The sequence below is a fragment of the Schistocerca nitens genome, chromosome 3 (genome assembly GCF_023898315.1).
Source record: "Schistocerca nitens isolate TAMUIC-IGC-003100 chromosome 3, iqSchNite1.1, whole genome shotgun sequence".
Lineage (NCBI taxonomy): Eukaryota > Metazoa > Arthropoda > Insecta > Orthoptera > Acrididae > Schistocerca > Schistocerca nitens.
In genome coordinates this window covers 710,160,777-710,175,003 of record NC_064616.1, presented here as the reverse complement: position 1 = coordinate 710,175,003, position 14,227 = coordinate 710,160,777, and positions in this window count along the sequence as shown.

Sequence of the window (14,227 nt, the reverse complement as noted above, 5' to 3'; positions counted from 1 at the left end):
ATTTGCCTTTGTATGATGTTCATGTACAGATTTATTCTGAATAAATACATTTCCATTTTAGCATGCTTTTTTTAGGTACATGACAACTTCTAGTATATAGATACATGGTAGGGGTAGAATCCCCAGTTCTTTAAAGAATGGTTTGCATGATTTTTGGCTGTTAAAATTTTTCATTAGCCTCACAATCTTTTTTTGTTTCCGGAATGTTGTTATGCTATGAGGAGAATTTCCCCAGAATATGATGCTATATCTCAATAGGGAGCATATGCAAGTGTAATACACCGCTCTAACTGTTTCAGGACTTGTGTTGTTCCATATAATCCTCATCGCATAAGTCATTTTCGATAGTTTAGAATTTAATGATGTGATGTGGGAATTCCATTTAATATTGTCTTGTAAGTAGATGCCAAGAAATTTTATTTCAGTGACACTGTTAATTCTTTGGTTTCCCATGGACATGTTTGGTTTTAATGGGTTTTTATTTTGTTGTTTATGGAAGTGTAAGACGACTGTTTTTTGAGGGTTTATCAGTAATTTATTCCTCATGAACCACTCTGTGACATTTTCATTTGTGACTTTAGCATTTAAACTTAGAGCTGTTTCGTTTTCACCTTCAATTAATATGCTCGTGTCATCTGCAAATAGCACTGGTTCAGAGTGTTGAACATGTAGGGGGAAGCCGTTTATGAAAATTAAGAAGAGAAAGGGACCTAAAATTGATCCTTCTGATACACCGTGGGTTAATGTGGAAGGTTTCGATTGATAAGCTTGGAGTTCGTTTTTTCCCATGTGTTTTACCTCTGTTATCTGAGAGCAATTTTCTAGGTAGGATTTCAGCCACTTGTGTAGCAGGCCTCTTACACTATAACACTAACTTTCTTAGGAGAATTTCATGGTCTATTAAATCAAATGCTTTTGTTAAATCCAGGAAAATCCCCGAAACTTTTTTGTGAGTATCCACTGAATTTAAAATACGATTTATGAGGCTAAAAGTGGTTGTTTCAGTACTGCACTGATGCCTGAAGCCATGCTGACATCCTTAGATCATATTTTTTTTGATAAAGAAATCTGTTAATTGTGGCAGAACTAGTTTCTCAATGATTTTTGAAAAACCTGAGAGGAGTGACACAGGCCTACAGTTGACCATCTGCTGCCCATCGCCCTTTTTGTAAAGGGGTACAACTTTTGCAGTTTTTAACTGTTGTGGGAAAATACCACTTGATAGTGAAGAATTGTATATATCTAGCAGTATCTGTTCAACTGATACTTTTATAATAAAATCTGGCACATCGACAACTCTGGCTGAATATTTATTTTTTAATGACTTTATGGTGTTTAACAGTTCTTCCCTACTTATCGGTCGAAGGAACATGGATGTATTTGTTACACTATTTCCAGAAATTTCCTGTAATATTTTGTTTGATGTTTTTCCCATTTATTCCTTCACTAGCTCACCAGCAATATTGGTGGAGTAAGTATTGAAGTGGTTAGCAATTAATATGGATCAGTGATCTCATTGCCCGCCTGTGACAATACAATATTTTTGTGTGCTTCCACCTTTCCAGTAAGTCTCTGTACCGTGTTCCACATTGTCTTAGCTTTGTTTGATGATTCCATAATAAGGTTGTCATTCTCCCTTAATTTTGCTTTCCTTATTACACGACTCAGAGTTAACTTGTATTTTTTTGAGGTTGTGAGCAAATTCAGGGCTGCTATCTGTTTTTGATAGGACAAAAAGTTCTCTTCTTCTTGTTCATGATACTTTGATCCCTCATGTAATCCAAGTTTTGGGTTTTCTTGGGCCTTTACAAATTATTTTCTACTGCACTAATGTCCATAGTAAGGAAATACTGGACATATTCTACTTAAGTTCATGTTCCAATATTTCCCACAGAAAAACAGGATTTTTGGAGAATTTTGTCTCATCAGCTACTCTAATCAAATGTCCTGGATTCCAATGTATTGTAAGCTTCTCTGTCTTGGCTGAAGGTTTTGAGTTTTGTCACACTGCTGTAATCTTATTTGAAAGAGGACTGTGGTTGTTAAGATCATAATCATTAGTAAGCCTAATCTTGCTGTCACCTTCTGTTTCTGGCTCCATTTTTGATATCACAGTTATTTTATGTCTTGTATTGTAACTCTTAGGCCTAGTATCGTCATCATTATCTGACTCCAATCAAAAAACAAGATTTACATTTTGCAAATTTATTTCCATAGCTAATGTTTCGGCCTGTGACATATAAAGTTCTGCACAAACAGTTCTGTGCTCTACAACTCTTATTGTGGCTGAAGAGCTGTAAAACTTCATACATCCATTGCAGTTACATGGCTGGAAAATATATATATATATATATATATATATATATATATATATATATATATATATATATATATATATATATATATATATATATAATGGACAAATATTTATAAACTATCCTCTTTATAATTGTTCACAGATGCAATTTCCCCCTAGAAATAATATTAACAATGAAATGAAATGTTTACTGTAACAAACACAACTGTCTGTATGAACAAACATGGGTAAAAACAGCTCACAGCACAAAGCAAAGATTAATACCGTGTAATTTCTTTCTATCCCAACAGCTCATCTTGACCATGTATCACATCTGTCCCAAAATGCAGTTTCAAATGCTCAAATATGAGTTTCACAAATAGAAAAGTGGTATGTGCGTAATATGTCCCAGTAAGCAGTAAGAGGTTAAGATTATAAGTTAAGTTTAAAATGAAATTGTCTTTACAGTGTAGTAAGAAATCAATCAGATCCAAACTACCATCTCCAGGTAAACTTTTCATTGGCATACTAGAAAAACCATTACAACCTGTATTAGTCACACCTTCATTTAAACTACGTAATTGTTTCAGAACATAAAGAAAATTATTCTCTAAACAAGACACACTAGGCTGGTTAGTTGATTTGGGAGAGGAGAACAGCGAGGTCATTGGTTTCATGATCTAGGATGGCAGAAATCAAAGGAGGAACAACACAAACAGCACATTCCAGTAAAGGGGGAGGTATAAAGCACAAAAAAGAGGGAAAGGGATGTCAGGGCATCAGGGGCAGGAAATGACAGGAGGATGTTGGGTGGAAACAGGGATAGCATGGGTGTTCCACAAATGTTATACATGGTGGGGCACCAGCACCACCACCAACCTGTCCAGACTCTCACATCATACCATTATCATGATGCAATAGGGGCAACACCGGGGCAAGAAGACACAAGAAAATGGGAAACAAAACAGCACAACACACCAAACAAAATGTGGGGAAAAGGCGGGTAGAACCTGGTCGGTGTGGAGCCAATGACAAGGCCGCCATAACCAATGCCTGTGCCAACTGAGGGACTGAAATTCCAAAGGAAAATTCAGGAACTTATAGCTGAGGGTACAAACCATTTTTGTGAATAAAACTGAGGACAGACATAACCATGCATGGGTCGTCCACTAAAACCCAAGATAGGCAGGGCATATTTAGTGCAAAGGGCCAAAAGGCAGGGGCAGTCCAGCAAAATATTGATTACCATGAGGGGAGCCCCAAGGTACAAAGCTGTGGGGGGGGGGGGGGGGGGGGGGAGAATGGTGGCTCATTGCAGAGTAAAAAAAACAGTGGGTCAACCTGGTATGGCCAATATGAAGATGGCAGAGGATGGTAGATTCCAACCAGGGGAGGCACAAAGTTTATTAGACAGAGAGGTAGCCTCCCAAGAGTCAGCCCACAATTGAGCAAAAAGGGATTTGATGTAAGTCGCAAATTTGCCCCCAGAGGGGTCATGGAGAATTGGGATAGGTGGCCAGCCCCCTGAGCCAGATGATCAGCAAGTTCATTACCTGGGATACCCACATAGCTAGGAACCCAAAGAAAACCAACAAAACAAGCAGCATCATCAAGATCAGCAAGAAAGTCATGGATGACATAGACCAAGGGGTGGTGGTGAAAACCCCTAGTGATAGCTTGAAGGACACTTATTGAGTCCATACATAATAAAACTCAGGTGAGTGAGGACTGTTTAATGAAGCAGAGAGCCCGATAGATGGTCATCAATACCGCAGTAAACACCCCACACGTAGCAGGCAAGAGAGATGGTATTCTGTGCCAACAGATGTTAAAACATATCCCACATGATCGGCAGATTTAGAGCCACCAGTGTAAAAAACAATGGCATTCTGAAACTCACATAAGAGTGTTCAGTACAAACAGTGGAACACCATTTGAATGATGGAGGCTTTCTGACCATGGAAGAGATCCATCCAAATCCATGGTCACGGAACTAACCAAGGGCAAGAGGGGGAGGGGGGTGGCACGAGATAACATGGGGAAGAGGACAAGGAGGGGAGATGGAAGCCACGGTGGAGAGAAGGGAGATGGAGCCCAACCAGCAAATCCACTAGAGGACTCTCAGCAGGTGGGTGATGGCCCAAAGCTGCAGAAAGAATAGAATAGGATGGGTGAGCATGGGAAGAGCAGATAGTGATGGCACAGGAAACCAGGAGTTGTGGGACTGCTGAATCAAAAGGGGAGGGATCCCAGCATCAACCAGAAGACTATTGATAGGGCTAAACAGATACCATGATGGTGAACTGGATCCCAGAGGAGCACTGTGGAAGAGGCAGCCATAAAGTTGACAACCGTAGTCCTGACAAGACAAAACTAATGCCCAGGATGGGCAGAAAAGGGTTGAATGATCAGCACCCCAAGAGGGCAAAGATGTGAAGAACACTAAGTTTACCAAAACAGCCAACCTTCAGATGATGAATATGGGGCAACCAAGTAGGCTTGTTATTAGAAAGGAGACCCAAAAAACTGAACTGGGGGACCACAGTTAGACATTGGGTGTCGAGGTAGAGCTCCAGATCAGCATGGACCATAATACGGCAACAGAAATGCACCACCCTTGAATTAAGAGGAGAGAATTGAAAACTGTGAGTGATTCCATGCAGAAGTGTGTCAGATGGCACCATGAAACTGTCATTCCACAGAGGTCACCACATGGGAGCTAGCCCAAATACAGATACAGAATAGGGGTGACCAATGGTCCAGCAGAGGCCACAAGTCCATTAATAACGATTACTAAGGAGCCCTGTGGAATGCCCTTCTCCTGGGTCCCCGGAGAGCTGAGAACAATGCCAACCTGTAATCTGAATGACCAGTGGGACAGTAACTGGAAAAATAAAAATTGGGAGGGGGCCCAAAAGACCGCACTCATGGAGTGTAAGGAGGATGTGACGGTGCCATGCTGTGTCGTAGGCCTTACGAAGATTGAAGCAAACTGCAACAAGATAGTGGCATTGAGAAAAGGTCTGCTGAACTGCTGTTTCCAATCAAAGCAGATGATCGATTGCAGACTGTTCCTCCCGAAAGCTGCACTGCTTAGTAGATGAAAGGTTTTGAGATTCAAGGACACAACTGAGACGATGAGCCACCATCCATTCTAGTAACTTGCAGGGGACAACTGTCTGGCTGACTGGTCGGTAACTGTCAAGGGACAACAGATTCTTGCCAGATTTAATGACAGGAATCACAATACTGTCCCTCCACTGAGAGGGGAAAATGCCTTGGAGCCAAATATGGTTAAAAACCTGCAGGAAATATTGGCGTTGTGGAGAAATGAGGTGTTGAAGTAACTGGTTATGGATGGAACTAGGGCCAGGAGGTGAATCATGGGAATAAGAGGGGGCCAAAAGAAGTTCCCATTCAGTAAATGGTTCACTGGAGGATTCTGCCTCAGAAGGGGTAATATATAAGTGAGAAGCTTCAGCCCGCTATTTCAAGAGGAGGACTGCAGATGGATAGGAGCCTGACACAGATGTCATCACAAAATGGATCACGAGGTGTTCTCTGAGAATTAATGGATCTGTACAAAGACCATCTGGAAGGGCAAGGCCCAGAATGGAAGACTGCGGCTGGTAACCTTGGAGAGTGCGGAGTGTAGCCCACACCTGTGATGAAGGGAAACAAGAACTTACAGAGGTGACAAAGCATTTCTAACACACCCCTTTTCTCTGATTGATAAAGTAATGGGTTTTACCACAAAGAAGTTTAAAGGTAATAAGACCAGCAGAGGACTCGTGACACTTAGGATGTAGCAAGTCATGACAACAATCACACATAGTGATGGCAATGACCTTGTTCCACCACAGAACTGGCCAACCGTGAACGGGGCCTGTCAAGTGGGGAACAGCAATGCTAGCAGTGTGGGTTAGCTTATCGGACAGATCACAGATGACTTCATCAATACAGCCTGACAAAGAAGGTGGAAATACAACTTGGGAGGTATATAGAGGTCAATCAGCATGATGAAAAGCCCAGTGGGGTAACTGAGTCACTGTGAGGGGGAAAGGGAATGAGAGAATCAATGGTAAGTGGTCATTATCACAGAGGTCATCATGTGGCAACCAGTGTAAGGAAGGAAGAAGGGGATGGGAAGAGAATGAAAGATCAGTGACAGAGAAAGTGCTATATGCAGCTCTAAAATGAGTAGGGGAACCATCATTAAGAAGGCACAGGTCGTGGTCTGCAAGAAATTGGTCAATGAGAAGCCCCCTACTAGATGAAAAAGCACTGCCTCACAAAGGGTGACGGGAATTAAAATCTGCAAGGCAGAGAAAGGGAGAGGAAAGGGGGGGGGGGAGAGTTGCTGAAGGAGGGCAGTTAGGGCAGCAGATATAGGCTGTCTGTCAGAAGGGAGACAGAGACTACGAACCTTGACTGCAGAGTGGACCTAACCAGCAACTGCTTCCAATGGTATGAAATGGGATCCATGTACTAACAATATCCTTACAGACCAATGTGTAGGTGCCACTGGAAATCCTCAAAGGGCCACTCTGATTCCCACAGAAAGCACATAACCTATGAAGGGTCAGTGAGTGAGCATCAGCAAAATAAGATTCCTGGAGAATGGCAAGCTGCTGCTGCTGAGTAGAAGGTAATAAGGGATTGCATCTCTGGGAGCTGACAGTAGTATCCATTACAGTTCCATTGAATAAGCATGGAATGGGTATCAAAATTGGAGGTGAATGGGCTGTAGTGAATCACGATGCCAGGTCACCATCTGTCATCAATGAGGACAAGGCGACATCCACAAAGAAGAGGTCAGTCTCAGGTTGCAAGAGAGGAGATAGCAGCCCTGGGTGCACCAGGGGCCTTGTCCTTGGACTTATATTTCTTCTTCTTCTTCTTCTTCTTCTTCTTCTCTTTCACAGGTTGAGGAGGGCAGAGCACAAAGGGAGAGGAGACTTCTGCAAGATGTGGAACCGAAAGAGGGAGAATGACCTTGGGGCGCACAAACTGTGTGTCCCAGGGCCAAGTTGTGATAGCAGGCCTCTGGCCTGAGACATGCTGGGACCCAGGAGGGAGCCCCATCACCGCTTGGTGTGAAGATGAGGGGCACTTTTTTGACCAGGGAGGGGGAACAGTACCCGGAGGGGAGGGTGTGGAAACTGCAGGGAAGAGGATGAGGAGGGGGGATGGGACTGGGGTAAGGGAGAGGGAGAAGGGAGAACAGATATAACAGAGGCAAAAGTAGAATTCATTGACACAGGATGAAGTCCGTCAAATTTCTGACGAGCCTCAATGTAAGACAAATGATCCAGGGACTTATACTCTTGTACCATCTTTTCTTTCTTGTAAGTCGGGCACTCTGGTGAGCATGGAGAGTGACAGTCATGAAAATTAACACATATGGGTGGTGGAACACAGGGGCTCCCCTCATGGAATGGGTGTCCACAATCACCACATAGAGGGTCTGTGGTACATCGAGAAGACATGTCTGAAACACAGTCACCAAAAGCACTTAATGGGTGATGGGATGTATGGCTTCACATCACACGAATAACACACAACCTTTACCTTCTCTGGGATGGTATCTCCCTCAAAAGCCAGAATAAAGGTGCCGATATTGGTACAATTGTTCTTACGACCTTTCTGCACACACTGAACAAAATGAACGCCCCATCCTTCCAGATTGGCCTCATCAGTTTGAAGGATGTGATCCCTATGAAAAGTGACTCCCTGGACCATATTCAATGGACACCAGTATGTCACCAAGATGACAACAAGCATGAAGAGCAGCAGATTGGGTAGCAGAAGTAGCTTTGATCAACTGGGAACCTGATCATATCTTACTGAGAGACTCCACTTCACTAAACTTGTCTTCAATATTTTCTACAAAAGATAACAGCTTTGTGACAGCGAATGTGTCCTTGTCTGTCCTAGTACAGACCAGGTGGCGGGGAAAGTGTTTCACCCTAAGCTGGCGAGCCTGGTCTCCTCCCAGAGTGTATCCAGGAAAGGTAAGGTCACAGGGTCATATGAAGCGGCATTCAATGATCCATTAGCAATTGAAGAGGCAGCCATAGGAGAATAGCCAGAGTTTTGGAGTTTGCTACATTTCATACGCAAAGCCTCTGCCCTGATACCACCCACTCTCATCAGGGGCTCTCCTGACGTGCACCACCCAGCCATAGCAATGGCAATCTGACATGGCAGCCGGCAACAGCTCATGTATCAGAAGTGTGATCCCTGTGTTGTCAGGAGGCCCAGTCAGATGTGTACATAACAGCCCTACCATGGGGACTGGCAACACATGCTGATGACCATGCAGAGTGGAAGGGGGCTATGGTGGGGAAGGAAGGGGGGGCCACATGAATCCATGTTGAAGGTGCTACGGAGGGAGCCCAACCCAAAGTGACACACACTACAAAGAGAAAATTTAGAAGTGGACATCAAACCCCAAAGTAAGGCCAAAAATGCCAAAAAAGAAGGATGAAAGATAAAACGTAACGAATATAGAAAACCAGATGGATAGCCAGGTCAACCAAAGTAAGAACATTATATCTAAAAACAAAGATGATGTGACTTACCAAACGAAAGCGCTGGCACGTCGATAGACACACAAACAAACACAAACATACACACAAAATTCAAGCTTTAGCAACAAACTGTTGCCTCATCAGGAAAGAGGGAAGGAGAGGGAAAGACGAAAGGATGTGGGTTTTAAGGGAGAGGGTAAGGAGTCATTCCAATCCCGGGAGCGGAAAGACTTACCTTAGGGGGAAAAAAGGACGGGTATACACTCGCACACACACACATATCCATCCACACATATACAGACACAAGCAGACATATTTAAAGACCTTTGTCTGCTTGTGTCTGTATATGTGTGGATGGATATGTGTGTGTGTGCGAGTGTATACCCGTCCTTTTTTCCCCCTAAGGTAAGTCTTTCCGTTCCCGGGATTGGAATGACTCCTTACCCTCTCCCTTAAAACCCACATCCTTTCGTCTTTCCCTCTCCTTCCCTCTTTCCTGATGAGGCAACAGTTTGTTGCGAAAGCTTGAATTTTGTGTGTTTGTTTGTGTGTCTATCGACGTGCCAGCGCTTTCGTTTGGTAAGTCACAGCATCTTTGTTTTTAGATATATTTTTCCCACGTGGAATGTTTCCCTCTATTAAAGTAAGAACATTGACAGATGGGAAGATGAGGGCAATTAAGAAGGGGCGAGGATGAGGAGGAGGGGCACAGGTGAGGAAAGGCAGCCCAGGAAGGAAGAATGGGCTGCAATAGCTCAGGATCCTGTGGGCATCATGCACGAACCCACAAAAGAATTTTTAGCCCCCTGGTGGACAAGACACACTATTTTTACATACACTATCCTTTCCTGAAATGGTCTTTTGAACATTACAAAATTTTGTTTGAAGGAGTATTATTAACAGATACAACTCCACTACTAAAATTACAATCTATTTCTGAAATCTCACCTCACCAATTTACTTACAGATAAGTTACTTTCTGATTAACAATCTAAACACTGGAATCTGTGTTTGTAACTCAGTCTTTTAATTCTGTAATTTTAGAATTCTCAGTTTCAATTTGTACATTCAATTCATTTCCGATGGCAAGGATTTGACTACTTAGTTCACCTCAGAATACCAGAATTTGCTTTCCTAGGTCCAATCTAACAGTGCCACAACTTACACAAAACTTATTTCCTAAAGTGTCATTGTTTTTTGCTATGGTAATTCATTTTTTAAAGCTTCCCTGCTTTTAGTAATTTGGTTGCCTATAACGTCTCTGTTTTCAGTAATTCAGTTGCCTGGAGCTACTTTGCCATCAGAAATTCAGTTATTTGTTACAGTAATTTGATTGTTTGTATCAATAATTTGCTTGCCTATAGTATCACACATTCTAGTTAAAACCCTTATCGTTCTTGTTGTTTCTCTAATAAATCGTACCAACACTGATCTGTTTTCTGAATCTACTGAATATTCCAAACTCAGATTCTGAAGTCCTAAACCTGAATCATCTTCCAGAAGCATATCCTGAACTGGACCAATTTTCTCTTTCCTTAATGTCATTTTCAAAATTTAACCAATAATGTAAGTTAGCACATAAATTGTTTCACATGCCAAAATAATGTCACAAGTAGGCCTAATAACTTTCCAATCACTGTTCTTTTTCTAATATGATAATGAAAGAAGGAAGCTGTAATTATGTACTTAACTTCAGTTGTGTGTACACAACACCCTCCTCCAGTCCTACTGTTCACAAGTCTTGATTGTTCTTCCATTTCATCTCCACTCTGTTGGCTTTTGTAATCATCATAAGATTCCTATTCCTTTCACCTTTAATTTATCTGAAAAACATGTCAGATTAATGTTTCTTTGTAATTATCATGGATAACGCACTTCTTCAATGCTGACTATTCAATGATCTGTCTTTGAACCAGACATTGACGATCATTCTTAATTGGTTGTATCAAATCGCACATCTACATCTGAAATTCAAAGTTATTACTTAGCTGATTACCTTGTTGATCATCTTATCATTTGTAGGAAATGATGCTGGTCACAGATTCTGTTCTCATATGAAGAAAGATTGACTGATAAAAGGGCTAACATTCAGATGACTTCCAAACAACTTTGAAATAGGGGGAGTAACTTTGGGACAGCACATAATTTTAATTTTTACCATCTGAATTAACCATGAAGTAGTCACACTTGAACTGACAGTCTGCATAGATGTAATTTTCTTTCTTTCTTTTTAATGTCATTAGATCTAGGAGTCACATGATCTGTAAAATTTCCTACAATCACCAGTACTACATCACTCATTTGTTTCATCTGGATTGGAGCAGCAGTGGTGGAATGGTCAACAATTGCGGGCTCACATTCCCAATGAGCAACAGTGTTACATGTAATCTGCAGAGTTGGCTTTAGGACTAATAGTAAAAGGTAAGTCATTACAGCTATATTATTGTCAATACTCAAGTGGTTTCTTATTATTGCAGTGTTACCTTCTATTAGTTACATTTTCTTTCTTTCTTTTTAATGTCATTAGATCTAGGAGTCACATGATCTGTAAAATTTCCTACAATCACCAGTACTACATCACTCATTTGTTTCATCTGGATTGGAGCAGCAGTGGTGGAATGGTCAACAATTGCGGGTTCACATTCCCAATGAGCAACAGTGTTACATGTAATCTGCAGAGTTGGCTTTAGGACTAATAGTAAAAGGTAAGTCATTATAGCTATATTATTGTCAATACTCAAGTGGTTTCTTATTATTGCAGTGTTACCTTCTATTAGTTACATTGTTTTGTTGGGTTCAGGTTAGTTAATAATTTTATTTATATATTTTTTGTAAAATGGATGTGTACAATAGAGTCTGAAAGAATTAGAAAGTTACTTGCTGAGGTTTTGGCACAGAGATCATAAAGGTGACTATGATGTTGAATGTGAAGAAAGTGTAGCTAAGGTAGAAGAGCAAGCTAAAAATTCTGATACAGAACAAGAGGTTCCTGATGGTTAAGATGCTATTGACAACATCACAAACACTCCAGTGTATGTTGGGAAAGATCAGTTTACGAAATGGAATAAAAATGTACCTCCAAAAAATGTTAGAACCAGGTCCAAAAATATAATACCCCATCTTCCTGGTGTAAAGCCTACTGTAAAACATCTGTAAACACCTAATGAAATTTGGAAGCACTTTTTTACTCATTATATTATCAGCACGATAGTAGAAAACACAAACCTGTTTATCGAGTCCCAGAGAGAGAAATTTTCCAAACACAGAGACTGCAATGTTACAACTGCAAGGGAAATTCAAGTTCTAATAGGTATATTGTATTTGGCTCAAATGATGAAGGCTAACCGTCTGAATGGAGATGATCTGTAGAAGACTCTTGGCAACATGCACTCTTGTATCACATATTCCTAAGAAAGATGGAAATGTCATACAGGTGTTCAGTCTTCACCATGATGACAGCGTTGATGAAGAGATGGGTAAAGCAGAAATGATAGTCACATATAACAAGATGAAAGGAGGCATAGACATGTGTGGAAAGTTACATACTGTCTACAGTTACGCAAGACACTCTCGCTGATGACCTATGGTCATATTTTATTCCTTACTGAATGTTGGAGATATCAATTCTTTAGCGATTCATACTGCTAACAACCCAAGCAGCTGCACTCCACAAAGGAATTTTTTGCGCCAGTTGTCTTATGAGCTTGTAACAGAACATGTGCGAGTTTGAGCTGCATGAGCAACAAACTGTATAATATTCCTTCCACAATTTGTGAAATTTTCCAAATTGAAGCAAAAACAAGGCCCAATGAACATCCTAACACACAGAGTGGAAGTTGTGCATACTATGACATGAGGAAGAACAGATTTCCCAGGTACAGCGGCTGCATTTGTAGTAAATATCTCTGTTTGGAACATGCAAGTGTTATTTGCTCAGAATGTGTAAAAATGGAAGACCATGAGTTAATTGTATAAAATGAAGAACAGTTGTCACCAATGTGTGCCTTTCATTCTGTTTAAAATATTATTACACATCTTTTTCATATCCACAAATAAATATTGTAACATATTTGGAAATTACAATTTCAGTGGAACTGGACAGAATTTATAGCTTTCTAAAAGATACGTACTTAGCACATTAAAACTGAACATAGTAAGTTGCATATTATCAATTACTTTGTTTATTTTTACTTATAAATCTACATTTATTGCCATCCAGACTGACAGTTTGCAGCAATTAATAACAATATGAAATTTTCAAGATTGGTTGTTTCTGGAAAACTTTCACATGCCAGTAGGAAATTGTGCATATTTCATTAATGATATGTATTTATTTTGAGGATTACATGCTCTGACACCTCGTATCATAATAGATTTAATTTAATCTACATTTTTTACTTTACCACCTCAAAATTATAAAAAGTCAGCCACAGGTAGGATAATTTTGGGACTGTATCAAAGTTAATCACAAGTGTTATTCTGAGCATTTTTTTCATCTTTTTTCAGTGTCTTAGCTGATCAATGATACCCAGAAAAAAAATACTATTGGACCATGACCAAACAATTACCAATGGGAACGGTTGAGTGAAATGTTGCAATTGAAATTCAACCTAGCCACATCTGGAACTATGTTGAACCTTGTCTTATTGACATTTCTGGCACTGTAAAAATTATCTCAAAAGGGAGAACTAAGTATGCAGAGATGACACAAAATTCACATAACTGTGAGGCATCCAAGTCATTAATGATGTGTTGAAATGCAGCAGAGTATATAGGCAAATTCACAATGCTGCCACAGCACTGGCATGTTGAAAGATGCCTACTGCTTATTTGTATCTATCATATCCAAGTCTCGCTCTAAAACCAGCTGTGTTGATATAACTATTGTGATTGGACCAACATTTATGCTACACAGCTGAGAGTGGGCATCTTACTCCCAAGAAACATGCACCTGGAGACTGAAAATGGGACGAGTGCCTACCAGTACATGCCCTATCAAAACCACCATACTTACCGTCAAAAATCTTCACACTCAGTTCTAATAGACATGAAAAGGATTGAAAAGGAGACACTGACTTCATAGAACTGATAGGTTTATTGTCTGTAGTACAAGGCATGGCACACATTCCAAACACTTCTGTCAAAAATTACTGACATTCACTCTTATTTCAGCTTGTTATTACTTTTCTGAGGCAACCATTGCTTCTACTGACTTTTGCTAATATTGATGAGGTCTCAGTCCATTCCATGAACACTGCAACATTTAACAGATTTAGTGAACTTCTCACAGCTAACAGACTTAGTGAACTTCTCACAGCATGCAGGCACATATCGTCCAACCTTATCTGACCTCCAGTCATGATCCCAGTGCTCCTTGCCTTCCGCACCACTCTTGACT